General features: G+C 41.7%; 11 non-coding genes across 11 annotated transcripts; all 11 read left to right on the top strand.

Moving 5' to 3' along the window:
- Nucleotides 1-864: 864 nt before the first annotated feature.
- trnag-ucc lies at nt 865-936 on the top strand. Its single transcript has one exon. It is a non-coding gene; the product is annotated as a tRNA-Gly (tRNA).
- A 1,336-nt stretch (nt 937-2,272) lies between these two features.
- trnag-ucc lies at nt 2,273-2,344 on the top strand. Its single transcript has one exon. It is a non-coding gene; the product is annotated as a tRNA-Gly (tRNA).
- A 1,336-nt stretch (nt 2,345-3,680) lies between these two features.
- trnag-ucc lies at nt 3,681-3,752 on the top strand. Its single transcript has one exon. It is a non-coding gene; the product is annotated as a tRNA-Gly (tRNA).
- Nucleotides 3,753-5,088: 1,336 nt separating this feature from the next.
- On the top strand, nt 5,089-5,160 carry trnag-ucc. Its single transcript has one exon. It is a non-coding gene; the product is annotated as a tRNA-Gly (tRNA).
- A 1,336-nt stretch (nt 5,161-6,496) lies between these two features.
- On the top strand, nt 6,497-6,568 carry trnag-ucc. Its single transcript has one exon. It is a non-coding gene; the product is annotated as a tRNA-Gly (tRNA).
- A 1,336-nt stretch (nt 6,569-7,904) lies between these two features.
- trnag-ucc lies at nt 7,905-7,976 on the top strand. The gene has a single exon. It is a non-coding gene; the product is annotated as a tRNA-Gly (tRNA).
- Nucleotides 7,977-9,312: 1,336 nt separating this feature from the next.
- Nucleotides 9,313-9,384, top strand: trnag-ucc. The gene has a single exon. It is a non-coding gene; the product is annotated as a tRNA-Gly (tRNA).
- Nucleotides 9,385-10,720: 1,336 nt separating this feature from the next.
- trnag-ucc lies at nt 10,721-10,792 on the top strand. The gene has a single exon. It is a non-coding gene; the product is annotated as a tRNA-Gly (tRNA).
- Nucleotides 10,793-12,128: 1,336 nt separating this feature from the next.
- Nucleotides 12,129-12,200, top strand: trnag-ucc. Its single transcript has one exon. It is a non-coding gene; the product is annotated as a tRNA-Gly (tRNA).
- A 2,744-nt stretch (nt 12,201-14,944) lies between these two features.
- trnag-ucc lies at nt 14,945-15,016 on the top strand. Its single transcript has one exon. It is a non-coding gene; the product is annotated as a tRNA-Gly (tRNA).
- Nucleotides 15,017-16,352: 1,336 nt separating this feature from the next.
- trnag-ucc lies at nt 16,353-16,424 on the top strand. Its single transcript has one exon. It is a non-coding gene; the product is annotated as a tRNA-Gly (tRNA).
- The last annotated feature ends 1,344 nt before the right edge of the window (nt 16,425-17,768 follow it).

Consider the following 17,768-nt stretch of genomic DNA (forward strand, 5'->3'; position numbering starts at 1 on the left):
TGTGAGCATAACAGTCTTCCAAAATCTTGACCATGCTTCAGTTCAAATCTTCTGTAGTTCATCTGCTGTGTCTTTCACATTCTGTCTTCTTCAGTCGCGACAGCAAAATGATGACGAGTTTTTACAAATTAATAAAGTGCAAAATGAGATCAATTCATTTTTTAAAGAGCAAATGAAAAAATAAGACTTCCAAAAGAATGGAACTCATTTATTTTGAGTCAAATGACGCAAAGGTACGTGAATCAAAGTCAATTAATGTTGAAAATACCCATTCAAATAGATCCGTTTTCAACTAGAGAGATTAAGACTCGGCGTATCCGTCTCAATCCTCCACAACTGCTTATGTTACCCCTCCATATCTGCAGTGAAAGATGGTGGACCTAGATCGGTTTTTGTCAAACCATGAGACATACCTATAATCGGTCTTCTCACAAAAACATCTCTAGCTTCCGAACCGTTTGACCTACAAATTCGTATGACCACTCTGGAAAGGGGAGACCCTCACGAACACGGTGGTATTCTCAATTTTTCTCTACATCCCCCACAAGTGTCAGGAGACTCGTCTGAAGTCACAACCGTCTATGTGCCAAGTTCTGTTTGTAGAATCCAAAATCTTGGGCTACAAACTAATGTGACCCCACTTGTCGCAATGTTCTCCGTTTTGCCCTACGTTCCCAACAAGTGTCACGGGACTAATCTGAAGGTAACCTGTAGTGATTAAAATGATACATTTTTTAACCAGGGACCTCTCGCAACCTAAGCCATAATCATACACCTAAACCGTGAAAGTGAATTATCACTTTCCACCAAAATGACGGTCAAATTATGAGTCGATGTCTCAATGTTGCTACTGAGCTGCACATAGCATTGGTGGTATAGTGGTGAGCATTGCTGCCTTCCAAGCAGTTGACCCGGGTTCGATTCCCAGCCAATGCAGAGCTTGAGGAATTCATTTGTTTTAGGGGCTGGATGTCATTTCAAGTGTATTACATTTGAATCATTATCGTTGTACTTGGAAGTCAGAATTGCTCCTACATTCTGCAGGTTATCTAAAATAATAAATGTTGTGCGACGTTGAACCAACAAGTGCATATCAAAATAGATTTGCAGTCCCATCGCCAAAACCATTCAGCCACCTTGTCCTGCGCCCAAGAGGTGATAGTCGGCGTTCCGACCAGTGGCCCAAGATCTGCCTGTCTGAGATTGTTCAAGGATCTGCAAAAGGGATCATCCAGGATTTGAACCCGGGACCTCTCGCACCCTAAGCGAGAATCATACCCCTAGACCAACGAGCCTTATGCCAAAAGTTATTTTTTTGCTTTCTGCAGCAATGACAGTGAAGATATCGATTGACGTGTCCATGGTGCTTGGAACGATTGAACATCATGTGAGTGTTTTGTGCTTTACTTGTGAGCATAACAGTCTTCCAAAATCTTGACCATGCTTCAGTTCAAATCTTCTGTAGTTCATCTGCTGTGTCTTTCACATTCTGTCTTCTTCAGTCGCGACAGCAAAATGATGACGAGTTTTTACAAATTAATAAAGTGCAAAATGAGATCAATTCATTTTTTAAAGAGCAAATGAAAAAATAAGACTTCCAAAAGAATGGAACTCATTTATTTTGAGTCAAATGACGCAAAGGTACGTGAATCAAAGTCAATTAATGTTGAAAATACCCATTCAAATAGATCCGTTTTCAACTAGAGAGATTAAGACTCGGCGTATCCGTCTCAATCCTCCACAACTGCTTATGTTACCCCTCCATATCTGCAGTGAAAGATGGTGGACCTAGATCGGTTTTTGTCAAACCATGAGACATACCTATAATCGGTCTTCTCACAAAAACATCTCTAGCTTCCGAACCGTTTGACCTACAAATTCGTATGACCACTCTGGAAAGGGGAGACCCTCACGAACACGGTGGTATTCTCAATTTTTCTCTACATCCCCCACAAGTGTCAGGAGACTCGTCTGAAGTCACAACCGTCTATGTGCCAAGTTCTGTTTGTAGAATCCAAAATCTTGGGCTACAAACTAATGTGACCCCACTTGTCGCAATGTTCTCCGTTTTGCCCTACGTTCCCAACAAGTGTCACGGGACTAATCTGAAGGTAACCTGTAGTGATTAAAATGATAATTTTTTTAACCAGGGACCTCTCGCAACCTAAGCCATAATCATACACCTAAACCGTGAAAGTGAATTATCACTTTCCACCAAAATGACGGTCAAATTATGAGTCGATGTCTCAATGTTGCTACTGAGCTGCACATAGCATTGGTGGTATAGTGGTGAGCATTGCTGCCTTCCAAGCAGTTGACCCGGGTTCGATTCCCAGCCAATGCAGAGCTTGAGGAATTCATTTGTTTTAGGGGCTGGATGTCATTTCAAGTGTATTACATTTGAATCATTATCGTTGTACTTGGAAGTCAGAATTGCTCCTACATTCTGCAGGTTATCTAAAATAATAAATGTTGTGCGACGTTGAACCAACAAGTGCATATCAAAATAGATTTGCAGTCCCATCGCCAAAACCATTCAGCCACCTTGTCCTGCGCCCAAGAGGTGATAGTCGGCGTTCCGACCAGTGGCCCAAGATCTGCCTGTCTGAGATTGTTCAAGGATCTGCAAAAGGGATCATCCAGGATTTGAACCCGGGACCTCTCGCACCCTAAGCGAGAATCATACCCCTAGACCAACGAGCCTTATGCCAAAAGTTATTTTTTTGCTTTCTGCAGCAATGACAGTGAAGATATCGATTGACGTGTCCATGGTGCTTGGAACGATTGAACATCATGTGAGTGTTTTGTGCTTTACTTGTGAGCATAACAGTCTTCCAAAATCTTGACCATGCTTCAGTTCAAATCTTCTGTAGTTCATCTGCTGTGTCTTTCACATTCTGTCTTCTTCAGTCGCGACAGCAAAATGATGACGAGTTTTTACAAATTAATAAAGTGCAAAATGAGATCAATTCATTTTTTAAAGAGCAAATGAAAAAATAAGACTTCCAAAAGAATGGAACTCATTTATTTTGAGTCAAATGACGCAAAGGTACGTGAATCAAAGTCAATTAATGTTGAAAATACCCATTCAAATAGATCCGTTTTCAACTAGAGAGATTAAGACTCGGCGTATCCGTCTCAATCCTCCACAACTGCTTATGTTACCCCTCCATATCTGCAGTGAAAGATGGTGGACCTAGATCGGTTTTTGTCAAACCATGAGACATACCTATAATCGGTCTTCTCACAAAAACATCTCTAGCTTCCGAACCGTTTGACCTACAAATTCGTATGACCACTCTGGAAAGGGGAGACCCTCACGAACACGGTGGTATTCTCAATTTTTCTCTACATCCCCCACAAGTGTCAGGAGACTCGTCTGAAGTCACAACCGTCTATGTGCCAAGTTCTGTTTGTAGAATCCAAAATCTTGGGCTACAAACTAATGTGACCCCACTTGTCGCAATGTTCTCCGTTTTGCCCTACGTTCCCAACAAGTGTCACGGGACTAATCTGAAGGTAACCTGTAGTGATTAAAATGATACATTTTTTAACCAGGGACCTCTCGCAACCTAAGCCATAATCATACACCTAAACCGTGAAAGTGAATTATCACTTTCCACCAAAATGACGGTCAAATTATGAGTCGATGTCTCAATGTTGCTACTGAGCTGCACATAGCATTGGTGGTATAGTGGTGAGCATTGCTGCCTTCCAAGCAGTTGACCCGGGTTCGATTCCCAGCCAATGCAGAGCTTGAGGAATTCATTTGTTTTAGGGGCTGGATGTCATTTCAAGTGTATTACATTTGAATCATTATCGTTGTACTTGGAAGTCAGAATTGCTCCTACATTCTGCAGGTTATCTAAAATAATAAATGTTGTGCGACGTTGAACCAACAAGTGCATATCAAAATAGATTTGCAGTCCCATCGCAAAAACCATTCAGCCACCTTGTCCTGCGCCCAAGAGGTGATAGTCGGCGTTCCGACCAGTGGCCCAAGATCTGCCTGTCTGAGATTGTTCAAGGATCTGCAAAAGGGATCATCCAGGATTTGAACCCGGGACCTCTCGCACCCTAAGCGAGAATCATACCCCTAGACCAACGAGCCTTATGCCAAAAGTTATTTTTTTGCTTTCTGCAGCAATGACAGTGAAGATATCGATTGACGTGTCCATGGTGCTTGGAACGATTGAACATCATGTGAGTGTTTTGTGCTTTACTTGTGAGCATAACAGTCTTCCAAAATCTTGACCATGCTTCAGTTCAAATCTTCTGTAGTTCATCTGCTGTGTCTTTCACATTCTGTCTTCTTCAGTCGCGACAGCAAAATGATGACGAGTTTTTACAAATTAATAAAGTGCAAAATGAGATCAATTCATTTTTTAAAGAGCAAATGAAAAAATAAGACTTCCAAAAGAATGGAACTCATTTATTTTGAGTCAAATGACGCAAAGGTACGTGAATCAAAGTCAATTAATGTTGAAAATACCCATTCAAATAGATCCGTTTTCAACTAGAGAGATTAAGACTCGGCGTATCCGTCTCAATCCTCCACAACTGCTTATGTTACCCCTCCATATCTGCAGTGAAAGATGGTGGACCTAGATCGGTTTTTGTCAAACCATGAGACATACCTATAATCGGTCTTCTCACAAAAACATCTCTAGCTTCCGAACCGTTTGACCTACAAATTCGTATGACCACTCTGGAAAGGGGAGACCCTCACGAACACGGTGGTATTCTCAATTTTTCTCTACATCCCCCACAAGTGTCAGGAGACTCGTCTGAAGTCACAACCGTCTATGTGCCAAGTTCTGTTTGTAGAATCCAAAATCTTGGGCTACAAACTAATGTGACCCCACTTGTCGCAATGTTCTCCGTTTTGCCCTACGTTCCCAACAAGTGTCACGGGACTAATCTGAAGGTAACCTGTAGTGATTAAAATGATACATTTTTTAACCAGGGACCTCTCGCAACCTAAGCCATAATCATACACCTAAACCGTGAAAGTGAATTATCACTTTCCACCAAAATGACGGTCAAATTATGAGTCGATGTCTCAATGTTGCTACTGAGCTGCACATAGCATTGGTGGTATAGTGGTGAGCATTGCTGCCTTCCAAGCAGTTGACCCGGGTTCGATTCCCAGCCAATGCAGAGCTTGAGGAATTCATTTGTTTTAGGGGCTGGATGTCATTTCAAGTGTATTACATTTGAATCATTATCGTTGTACTTGGAAGTCAGAATTGCTCCTACATTCTGCAGGTTATCTAAAATAATAAATGTTGTGCGACGTTGAACCAACAAGTGCATATCAAAATAGATTTGCAGTCCCATCGCCAAAACCATTCAGCCACCTTGTCCTGCGCCCAAGAGGTGATAGTCGGCGTTCCGACCAGTGGCCCAAGATCTGCCTGTCTGAGATTGTTCAAGGATCTGCAAAAGGGCTCATCCAGGATTTGAACCCGGGACCTATCGCACCCTAAGCGAGAATCATACCCCTAGAACAACGAGCCTTATGCCAAAAGTTATTTTTTTGCTTTCTGCAGCAATGACAGTGAAGATATCGATTGACGTGTCCATGGTGCTTGGAACGATTGAACATCATGTGAGTGTTTTGTGCTTTACTTGTGAGCATAACAGTCTTCCAAAATCTTGACCATGCTTCAGTTCAAATCTTCTGTAGTTCATCTGCTGTGTCTTTCACATTCTGTCTTCTTCAGTCGCGACAGCAAAATGATGACGAGTTTTTACAAATTAATAAAGTGCAAAATGAGATCAATTCATTTTTTAAAGAGCAAATGAAAAAATAAGACTTCCAAAAGAATGGAACTCATTTATTTTGAGTCAAATGACGCAAAGGTACGTGAATCAAAGTCAATTAATGTTGAAAATACCCATTCAAATAGATCCGTTTTCAACTAGAGAGATTAAGACTCGGCGTATCCGTCTCAATCCTCCACAACTGCTTATGTTACCCCTCCATATCTGCAGTGAAAGATGGTGGACCTAGATCGGTTTTTGTCAAACCATGAGACATACCTATAATCGGTCTTCTCACAAAAACATCTCTAGCTTCCGAACCGTTTGACCTACAAATTCGTATGACCACTCTGGAAAGGAGAGACCCTCACGACCACGGTGGTATTCTCAATTTTTCTCTACATCCCCCACAAGTGTCAGGAGACTCGTCTGAAGTCACAACCGTCTATGTGCCAAGTTCTGTTTGTAGAATCCAAAATCTTGGGCTACAAACTAATGTGACCCCACTTGTCGCAATGTTCTCCGTTTTGCCCTACGTTCCCAACAAGTGTCACGGGACTAATCTGAAGGTAACCTGTAGTGATTAAAATGATAGATTTTTTAATCAGGGACCTCTCGCAACCTAAGCCATAATCATACACCTAAACCGTGAAAGTGAATTATCACTTTCCACCAAAATGACGGTCAAATTATGAGTCGATGTCTCAATGTTGCTACTGAGCTGCACATAGCATTGGTGGTATAGTGGTGAGCATTGCTGCCTTCCAAGCAGTTGACCCGGGTTCGATTCCCGACCAATGCAGAGCTTGAGGAATTCATTTGTTTTAGGGGCTGGATGTCATTTCAAGTGTATTACATTTGAATCATTATCGTTGTACTTGGAAGTCAGAATTGCTCCTACATTCTGCAGGTTATCTAAAATAATAAATGTTGTGCGACGTTGAACCAACAAGTGCATATCAAAATAGATTTGCAGTCCCATCGCCAAAACCATTCAGCCACCTTGTCCTGCGCCCAAGAGGTGATAGTCGGCGTTCCGACCAGTGGCCCAAGATCTGCCTGTCTGAGATTGTTCAAGGATCTGCAAAAGGGCTCATCCAGGATTTGAACCCGGGACCTATCGCACCCTAAGCGAGAATCATACCCCTAGAACAACGAGCCTTATGCCAAAAGTTATTTTTTTGCTTTCTGCAGCAATGACAGTGAAGATATCGATTGACGTGTCCATGGTGCTTGGAACGATTGAACATCATGTGAGTGTTTTGTGCTTTACTTGTGAGCATAACAGTCTTCCAAAATCTTGACCATGCTTCAGTTCAAATCTTCTGTAGTTCATCTGCTGTGTCTTTCACATTCTGTCTTCTTCAGTCGCGACAGCAAAATGATGACGAGTTTTTACAAATTAATAAAGTGCAAAATGAGATCAATTCATTTTTTAAAGAGCAAATGAAAAAATAAGACTTCCAAAAGAATGGAACTCATTTATTTTGAGTCAAATGACGCAAAGGTACGTGAATCAAAGTCAATTAATGTTGAAAATACCCATTCAAATAGATCCGTTTTCAACTAGAGAGATTAAGACTCGGCGTATCCGTCTCAATCCTCCACAACTGCTTATGTTACCCCTCCATATCTGCAGTGAAAGATGGTGGACCTAGATCGGTTTTTGTCAAACCATGAGACATACCTATAATCGGTCTTCTCACAAAAACATCTCTAGCTTCCGAACCGTTTGACCTACAAATTCGTATGACCACTCTGGAAAGGAGAGACCCTCACGAACACGGTGGTATTCTCAATTTTTCTCTACATCCCCCACAAGTGTCAGGAGACTCGTCTGAAGTCACAACCGTCTATGTGCCAAGTTCTGTTTGTAGAATCCAAAATCTTGGGCTACAAACTAATGTGACCCCACTTGTCGCAATGTTCTCCGTTTTGCCCTACGTTCCCAACAAGTGTCACGGGACTAATCTGAAGGTAACCTGTAGTGATTAAAATGATAGATTTTTTAATCAGGGACCTCTCGCAACCTAAGCCATAATCATACACCTAAACCGTGAAAGTGAATTATCACTTTCCACCAAAATGACGGTCAAATTATGAGTCGATGTCTCAATGTTGCTACTGAGCTGCACATAGCATTGGTGGTATAGTGGTGAGCATTGCTGCCTTCCAAGCAGTTGACCCGGGTTCGATTCCCGGCCAATGCAGAGCTTGAGGAATTCATTTGTTTTAGGGGCTGGATGTAATTTCAAGTGTATTACATTTGAATCATTATCGTTGTACTTGGAAGTCAGAATTGCTCCTACATTCTGCAGGTTATCTAAAATAATAAATGTTGTGCGACGTTGAACCAACAAGTGCATATCAAAATAGATTTGCAGTCCCATCGCCAAAACCATTCAGCCACCTTGTCCTGCGCCCAAGAGGTGATAGTCGGCGTTCCGACCAGTGGCCCAAGATCTGCCTGTCTGAGATTGTTCAAGGATCTGCAAAAGGGCTCATCCAGGATTTGAACCCGGGACCTATCGCACCCTAAGCGAGAATCATACCCCTAGAACAACGAGCCTTATGCCAAAAGTTATTTTTTTGCTTTCTGCAGCAATGACAGTGAAGATATCGATTGACGTGTCCATGGTGCTTGGAACGATTGAACATCATGTGAGTGTTTTGTGCTTTACTTGTGAGCATAACAGTCTTCCAAAATCTTGACCATGCTTCAGTTCAAATCTTCTGTAGTTCATCTGCTGTGTCTTTCACATTCTGTCTTCTTCAGTCGCGACAGCAAAATGATGACGAGTTTTTACAAATTAATAAAGTGCAAAATGAGATCAATTCATTTTTTAAAGAGCAAATGAAAAAATAAGACTTCCAAAAGAATGGAACTCATTTATTTTGAGTCAAATGACGCAAAGGTACGTGAATCAAAGTCAATTAATGTTGAAAATACCCATTCAAATAGATCCGTTTTCAACTAGAGAGATTAAGACTCGGCGTATCCGTCTCAATCCTCCACAACTGCTTATGTTACCCCTCCATATCTGCAGTGAAAGATGGTCCACCTAGATCGGTTTTTGTCAAACCATGAGACATACCTATAATCGGTCTTCTCACAAAAACATCTCTAGCTTCCGAACCGTTTGACCTACAAATTCGTATGACCACTCTGGAAAGGGGAGACCCTCACGAACACGGTGGTATTCTCAATTTTTCTCTACATCCCCCACAAGTGTCAGGAGACTCGTCTGAAGTCACAACCGTCTATGTGCCAAGTTCTGTTTGTAGAATCCAAAATCTTGGGCTACAAACTAATGTGACCCCACTTGTCGCAATGTTCTCCGTTTTGCCCTACGTTCCCAACAAGTGTCACGGCACTAATCTGAAGGTAACCTGTAGTGATTAAAATGATACATTTTTTAACCAGGGACCTCTCGCAACCTAAGCCATAATCATACACCTAAACCGTGAAAGTGAATTATCACTTTCCACCAAAATGACGGTCAAATTATGAGTCGATGTCTCAATGTTGCTACTGAGCTGCACATAGCATTGGTGGTATAGTGGTGAGCATTGCTGCCTTCCAAGCAGTTCACCCGGGTTCGATTCCCGGCCAATGCAGAGCTTGAGGAATTCATTTGTTTCAGGGGCTGGATGTCATTTCAAGTGTATTACATTTGAATCATTATCGTTGTACTTGGAAGTCAGAATTGCTCCTACATTCTGCAGGTTATCTAAAATAATAAATGTTGTGCGACGTTGAACCAACAAGTGCATATCAAAATAGATTTGCAGTCCCATCGCCAAAACCATTCAGCCACCTTGTCCTGCGCCCAAGAGGTAATAGTCGGCGTTCCGACCAGTGGCCCAAGATCTGCCTGTCTGAGATTGTTCAAGGATCTGCAAAAGGGCTCATCCAGGATTTGAACCCGGGACCTATCGCACCCTAAGCGAGAATCATACCCCTAGAACAACGAGCCTTATGCCAAAAGTTATTTTTTTGCTTTCTGCAGCAATGACAGTGAAGATATCGATTGACGTGTCCATGGTGCTTGGAACGATTGAACATCATGTGAGTGTTTTGTGCTTTACTTGTGAGCATAACAGTCTTCCAAAATCTTGACCATGCTTCAGTTCAAATCTTCTGTAGTTCATCTGCTGTGTCTTTCACATTCTGTCTTCTTCAGTCGCGACAGCAAAATGATGACGAGTTTTTACAAATTAATAAAGTGCAAAATGAGATCAATTCATTTTTTAAAGAGCAAATGAAAAAATAAGACTTCCAAAAGAATGGAACTCATTTATTTTGAGTCAAATGACGCAAAGGTACGTGAATCAAAGTCAATTAATGTTGAAAATACCCATTCAAATAGATCCGTTTTCAACTAGAGAGATTAAGACTCGGCGTATCCGTCTCAATCCTCCACAACTGCTTATGTTACCCCTCCATATCTGCAGTGAAAGATGGTGGACCTAGATCGATTTTTGTCAAACCATGAGACATACCTATAATCGGTCTTCTCACAAAAACATCTCTAGCTTCCGAACCGTTTGACCTACAAATTCGTATGACCACTCTGGAAAGGAGAGACCCTCACGAACACGGTGGTATTCTCAATTTTTCTCTACATCCCCCACAAGTGTCAGGAGACTCGTCTGAAGTCACAACCGTCTATGTGCCAAGTTCTGTTTGTAGAATCCAAAATCTTGGGCTACAAACTAATGTGACCCCACTTGTCGCAATGTTCTCCGTTTTGCCCTACGTTCCCAACAAGTGTCACGGGACTAATCTGAAGGTAACCTGTAGTGATTAAAATGATAGATTTTTTAATCAGGGACCTCTCGCAACCTAAGCCATAATCATACACCTAAACCGTGAAAGTGAATTATCACTTTCCACCAAAATGACGGTCAAATTATGAGTCGATGTCTCAATGTTGCTACTGAGCTGCACATAGCATTGGTGGTATAGTGGTGAGCATTGCTGCCTTCCAAGCAGTTCACCCGGGTTCGATTCCCGGCCAATGCAGAGCTTGAGGAATTCATTTGTTTTAGGGGCTGGATGTCATTTCAAGTGTATTACATTTGAATCATTATCGTTGTACTTGGAAGTCAGAATTGCTCCTACATTCTGCAGGTTATCTAAAATAATAAATGTTGTGCGACGTTGAACCAACAAGTGCATATCAAAATAGATTTGCAGTCCCATCGCCAAAACCATTCAGCCACCTTGTCCTGCGCCCAAGAGGTAATAGTCGGCGTTCCGACCAGTGGCCCAAGATCTGCCTGTCTGAGATTGTTCAAGGATCTGCAAAAGGGCTCATCCAGGATTTGAACCCGGGACCTATCGCACCCTAAGCGAGAATCATACCCCTAGAACAACGAGCCTTATGCCAAAAGTTATTTTTTTGCTTTCTGCAGCAATGACAGTGAAGATATCGATTGACGTGTCCATGGTGCTTGGAACGATTGAACATCATGTGAGTGTTTTGTGCTTTACTTGTGAGCATAACAGTCTTCCAAAATCTTGACCATGCTTCAGTTCAAATCTTCTGTAGTTCATCTGCTGTGTCTTTCACATTCTGTCTTCTTCAGTCGCGACAGCAAAATGATGACGAGTTTTTACAAATTAATAAAGTGCAAAATGAGATCAATTCATTTTTTAAAGAGCAAATGAAAAAATAAGACTTCCAAAAGAATGGAACTCATTTATTTTGAGTCAAATGACGCAAAGGTACGTGAATCAAAGTCAATTAATGTTGAAAATACCCATTCAAATAGATCCGTTTTCAACTAGAGAGATTAAGACTCGGCGTATCCGTCTCAATCCTCCACAACTGCTTATGTTACCCCTCCATATCTGCAGTGAAAGATGGTGGACCTAGATCGATTTTTGTCAAACCATGAGACATACCTATAATCGGTCTTCTCACAAAAACATCTCTAGCTTCCGAACCGTTTGACCTACAAATTCGTATGACCACTCTGGAAAGGAGAGACCCTCACGAACACGGTGGTATTCTCAATTTTTCTCTACATCCCCCACAAGTGTCAGGAGACTCGTCTGAAGTCACAACCGTCTATGTGCCAAGTTCTGTTTGTAGAATCCAAAATCTTGGGCTACAAACTAATGTGACCCCACTTGTCGCAATGTTCTCCGTTTTGCCCTACGTTCCCAACAAGTGTCACGGGACTAATCTGAAGGTAACCTGTAGTGATTAAAATGATAGATTTTTTAATCAGGGACCTCTCGCAACCTAAGCCATAATCATACACCTAAACCGTGAAAGTGAATTATCACTTTCCACCAAAATGACGGTCAAATTATGAGTCGATGTCTCAATGTTGCTACTGAGCTGCACATAGCATTGGTGGTATAGTGGTGAGCATTGCTGCCTTCCAAGCAGTTGACCCGGGTTCGATTCCCGGCCAATGCAGAGCTTGAGGAATTCATTTGTTTTAGGGGCTGGATGTCATTTCAAGTGTATTACATTTGAATCATTATCGTTGTACTTGGAAGTCAGAATTGCTCCTACATTCTGCAGGTTATCTAAAATAATAAATGTTGTGCGACGTTGAACCAACAAGTGCATATCAAAATAGATTTGCAGTCCCATCGCCAAAACCATTCAGCCACCTTGTCCTGCGCCCAAGAGGTGATAGTCGGCGTTCCGACCAGTGGCCCAAGATCTGCCTGTCTGAGATTGTTCAAGGATCTGCAAAAGGGCTCATCCAGGATTTAAACCCGGGACCTATCGCACCCTAAGCGAGAATCATACCCCTAGAACAACGAGCCTTATGCCAAAAGTTATTTTTTTGCTTTCTGCAGCAATGACAGTGAAGATATCGATTGACGTGTCCATGGTGCTTGGAACGATTGAACATCATGTGAGTGTTTTGTGCTTTACTTGTGAGCATAACAGTCTTCCAAAATCTTGACCATGCTTCAGTTCAAATCTTCTGTAGTTCATCTGCTGTGTCTTTCACATTCTGTCTTCTTCAGTCGCGACAGCAAAATGATGACGAGTTTTTACAAATTAATAAAGTGCAAAATGAGATCAATTCATTTTTTAAAGAGCAAATGAAAAAATAAGACTTCCAAAAGAATGGAACTCATTTATTTTGAGTCAAATGACGCAAAGGTACGTGAATCAAAGTCAATTAATGTTGAAAATACCCATTCAAATAGATCCGTTTTCAACTAGAGAGATTAAGACTCGGCGTATCCGTCTCAATCCTCCACAACTGCTTATGTTACCCCTCCATATCTGCAGTGAAAGATGGTCCACCTAGATCGGTTTTTGTCAAACCATGAGACATACCTATAATCGGTCTTCTCACAAAAACATCTCTAGCTTCCGAACCGTTTGACCTACAAATTCGTATGACCACTCTGGAAAGGGGAGACCCTCACGAACACGGTGGTATTCTCAATTTTTCTCTACATCCCCCACAAGTGTCAGGAGACTCGTCTGAAGTCACAACCGTCTATGTGCCAAGTTCTGTTTGTAGAATCCAAAATCTTGGGCTACAAACTAATGTGACCCCACTTGTCGCAATGTTCTCCGTTTTGCCCTACGTTCCCAACAAGTGTCACGGCACTAATCTGAAGGTAACCTGTAGTGATTAAAATGATACATTTTTTAACCAGGGACCTCTCGCAACCTAAGCCATAATCATACACCTAAACCGTGAAAGTGAATTATCACTTTCCACCAAAATGACGGTCAAATTATGAGTCGATGTCTCAATGTTGCTACTGAGCTGCACATAGCATTGGTGGTATAGTGATGAGCATTGCTGCCTTCCAAGCAGTTCACCCGGGTTCGATTCCCGGCCAATGCAGAGCTTGAGGAATTCATTTGTTTTAGGGGCTGGATGTCATTTCAAGTGTATTACATTTGAATCATTATCGTTGTACTTGGAAGTCAGAATTGCTCCTACATTCTGCAGGTTATCTAAAATAATAAATGTTGTGCGACGTTGAACCAACAAGTGCATATCAAAATAGATTTGCAGTCCCATCGCCAAAACCATTCAGCCACCTTGTCCTGCGCCCAAGAGGTAATAGTCGGCGTTCCGACCAGTGGCCCAAGATCTGCCTGTCTGAGATTGTTCAAGGATCTGCAAAAGGGCTCATCCAGGATTTGAACCCGGGACCTATCGCACCCTAAGCGAGAATCTTACCCCTAGAACAACGAGCCTTATGCCAAAAGTTATTTTTTTGCTTTCTGCAGCAATGACAGTGAAGATATCGATTGACGTGTCCATGGTGCTTGGAACGATTGAACATCATGTGAGTGTTTTGTGCTTTACTTGTGAGCATAACAGTCTTCCAAAATCTTGACCATGCTTCAGTTCAAATCTTCTGTAGTTCATCTGCTGTGTCTTTCACATTCTGTCTTCTTCAGTCGCGACAGCAAAATGATGACGAGTTTTTACAAATTAATAAAGTGCAAAATGAGATCAATTCATTTTTTAAAGAGCAAATGAAAAAATAAGACTTCCAAAAGAATGGAACTCATTTATTTTGAGTCAAATGACGCAAAGGTACGTGAATCAAAGTCAATTAATGTTGAAAATACCCATTCAAATAGATCCGTTTTCAACTAGAGAGATTAAGACTCGGCGTATCCGTCTCAATCCTCCACAACTGCTTATGTTACCCCTCCATATCTGCAGTGAAAGATGGTGGACCTAGATCGATTTTTGTCAAACCATGAGACATACCTATAATCGGTCTTCTCACAAAAACATCTCTAGCTTCCGAACCGTTTGACCTACAAATTCGTATGACCACTCTGGAAAGGAGAGACCCTCACGAACACGGTGGTATTCTCAATTTTTCTCTACATCCCCCACAAGTGTCAGGAGACTCGTCTGAAGTCACAACCGTCTATGTGCCAAGTTCTGTTTGTAGAATCCAAAATCTTGGGCTACAAACTAATGTGACCCCACTTGTCGCAATGTTCTCCGTTTTGCCCTACGTTCCCAACAAGTGTCACGGGACTAATCTGAAGGTAACCTGTAGTGATTAAAATGATAGATTTTTTAATCAGGGACCTCTCGCAACCTAAGCCATAATCATACACCTAAACCGTGAAAGTGAATTATCACTTTCCACCAAAATGACGGTCAAATTATGAGTCGATGTCTCAATGTTGCTACTGAGCTGCACATAGCATTGGTGGTATAGTGGTGAGCATTGCTGCCTTCCAAGCAGTTGACCCGGGTTCGATTCCCGGCCAATGCAGAGCTTGAGGAATTCATTTGTTTTAGGGGCTGGATGTCATTTCAAGTGTATTACATTTGAATCATTATCGTTGTACTTGGAAGTCAGAATTGCTCCTACATTCTGCAGGTTATCTAAAATAATAAATGTTGTGCGACGTTGAACCAACAAGTGCATATCAAAATAGATTTGCAGTCCCATCGCCAAAACCATTCAGCCACCTTGTCCTGCGCCCAAGAGGTAATAGTCGGCGTTCCGACCAGTGGCCCAAGATCTGCCTGTCTGAGATTGTTCAAGGATCTGCAAAAGGGCTCATCCAGGATTTGAACCCGGGACCTATCGCACCCTAAGCGAGAATCATACCCCTAGAACAACGAGCCTTATGCCAAAAGTTATTTTTTTGCTTTCTGCAGCAATGACAGTGAAGATATCGATTGACGTGTCCATGGTGCTTGGAACGATTGAACATCATGTGAGTGTTTTGTGCTTTACTTGTGAGCATAACAGTCTTCCAAAATCTTGACCATGCTTCAGTTCAAATCTTCTGTAGTTCATCTGCTGTGTCTTTCACATTCTGTCTTCTTCAGTCGCGACAGCAAAATGATGACGAGTTTTTACAAATTAATAAAGTGCAAAATGAGATCAATTCATTTTTTAAAGAGCAAATGAAAAAATAAGACTTCCAAAAGAATGGAACTCATTTATTTTGAGTCAAATGACGCAAAGGTACGTGAATCAAAGTCAATTAATTTTGAAAATACACATTCAAATAGATCCGTTTTCAACTAGAGAGATTAAGACTCGGCGTATCCGTCTCAATCCTCCACAACTGCTTATGTTACCCCTCCATATCTGCAGTGAAAGATGGTGGACCTAGATCGGTTTTTGTCAAACCATGAGACATACCTATAATTGATCTTCTCACAAAAACATCTCTAGCTTCCGAACCGTTTGACCTACAAATTCGTATGACCACTCTGGAAAGGGGAGACCCTCACGAACACGGTGGTATTCTCAATTTTTCTCTACATCCCCCACAAGTGTCAGGAGACTCGTCTGAAGTCACAACCGTCTATGTGCCAAGTTCTGTTTGTAGAATCCAAAATCTTGGGCTACAAACTAATGTGACCCCACTTGTCGCAATGTTCTCCGTTTTGCCCTACGTTCCCAACAAGTGTCACGGGACTAATCTGAAGGTAACCTGTAGTGATTAAAATGATAGATTTTTTAACCAGGGACCTCTCGCAACCTAAGCCATAATCATACACCTAAACCGTGAAAGTGAATTATCACTTTCCACCAAAATGACGGTCAAATTATGAGTCGATGTCTCAATGTTGCTACTGAGCTGCACATAGCATTGGTGGTATAGTGGTGAGCATTGCTGCCTTCCAAGCAGTTGACCCGGGTTTGATTCCCGGCCAATGCAGAGCTTGAGGAATTCAGTTGTTTTAGGGGCTGGATGTCATTTCAAGTGTATTACATTTGAATCATTATCGTTGTACTTGGAAGTCAGAATTGCTCCTACATTCTGCAGGTTATCTAAAATAATAAATGTTGTGCAACGTTGAACCAACAAGTGCATATCAAAATAGATTTGCAGTCCCATCGCCAAAACCATTCAGCCACCTTGTCCTGCGCCCAAGAGGTAATAGTCGGCGTTCCGACCAGTGGCCCAAGATCTGCCTGTCTGAGATTGTTCAAGGATCTGCAAAAGGGCTCATCCAGGATTTGAACCCGGGACCTATCGCACCCTAAGCGAGAATCATACCCCTAGAACAACGAGCCTTATGCCAAAAGTTATTTTTTTGCTTTCTGCAGCAATGACAGTGAAGATATCGATTGACGTGTCCATGGTGCTTGGAACGATTGAACATCATGTGAGTGTTTTGTGCTTTACTTGTGAGCATAACAGTCTTCCAAAATCTTGACCATGCTTCAGTTCAAATCTTCTGTAGTTCATCTGCTGTGTCTTTCACATTCTGTCTTCTTCAGTCGCGACAGCAAAATGATGACGAGTTTTTACAAATTAATAAAGTGCAAAATGAGATCAATTCATTTTTTAAAGAGCAAATGAAAAAATAAGACTTCCAAAAGAATGGAACTCATTTATTTTGAGTCAAATGACGCAAAGGTACGTGAATCAAAGTCAATTAATGTTGAAAATACCCATTCAAATAGATCCGTTTTCAACTAGAGAGATTAAGACTCGGCGTATCCGTCTCAATCCTCCACAACTGCTTATGTTACCCCTCCATATCTGCAGTGAAAGATGGTGGACCTAGATCGGTTTTTGTCAAACCATGAGACATACCTATAATCGGTCTTCTCACAAAAACATCTCTAGCTTCCGAACCGTTTGACCTACAAATTCGTATGACCACTCTCTGGAATGAGGAGACCCTCACGAACACGGTGATATTCTCAATTTTTATCTGATCCCCCACAAGTGTCAGAAGACTCTTTATTTTCTGCCATCTGAATGAAAATCTGCTGAAAAATAAGTTTCAAATTCGTAACCCAGAAACGGTGTCTCCCGTCATGCAGATAGGGACACCAAAAAACACATTCGGCAATGTGCATGATAAACTGGTCAGTTTCCTTTTTACATATTCATAACCCAGAAATGATGTCTCCCGTCATACTGGATAGGGCCTAAAAAAATGATTTTTGGACATGTGCATGAAAAACAACTCAAATAAGTTTCAAATTCATAACACAGAAACGATGTCTCCCGTCATGTTGAACTAACTGGGTAGGACAAAAAAAAGGA

Source organism: Oncorhynchus mykiss, chromosome 9 (genome assembly GCF_013265735.2).
Source record: "Oncorhynchus mykiss isolate Arlee chromosome 9, USDA_OmykA_1.1, whole genome shotgun sequence".
Lineage (NCBI taxonomy): Eukaryota > Metazoa > Chordata > Actinopteri > Salmoniformes > Salmonidae > Oncorhynchus > Oncorhynchus mykiss.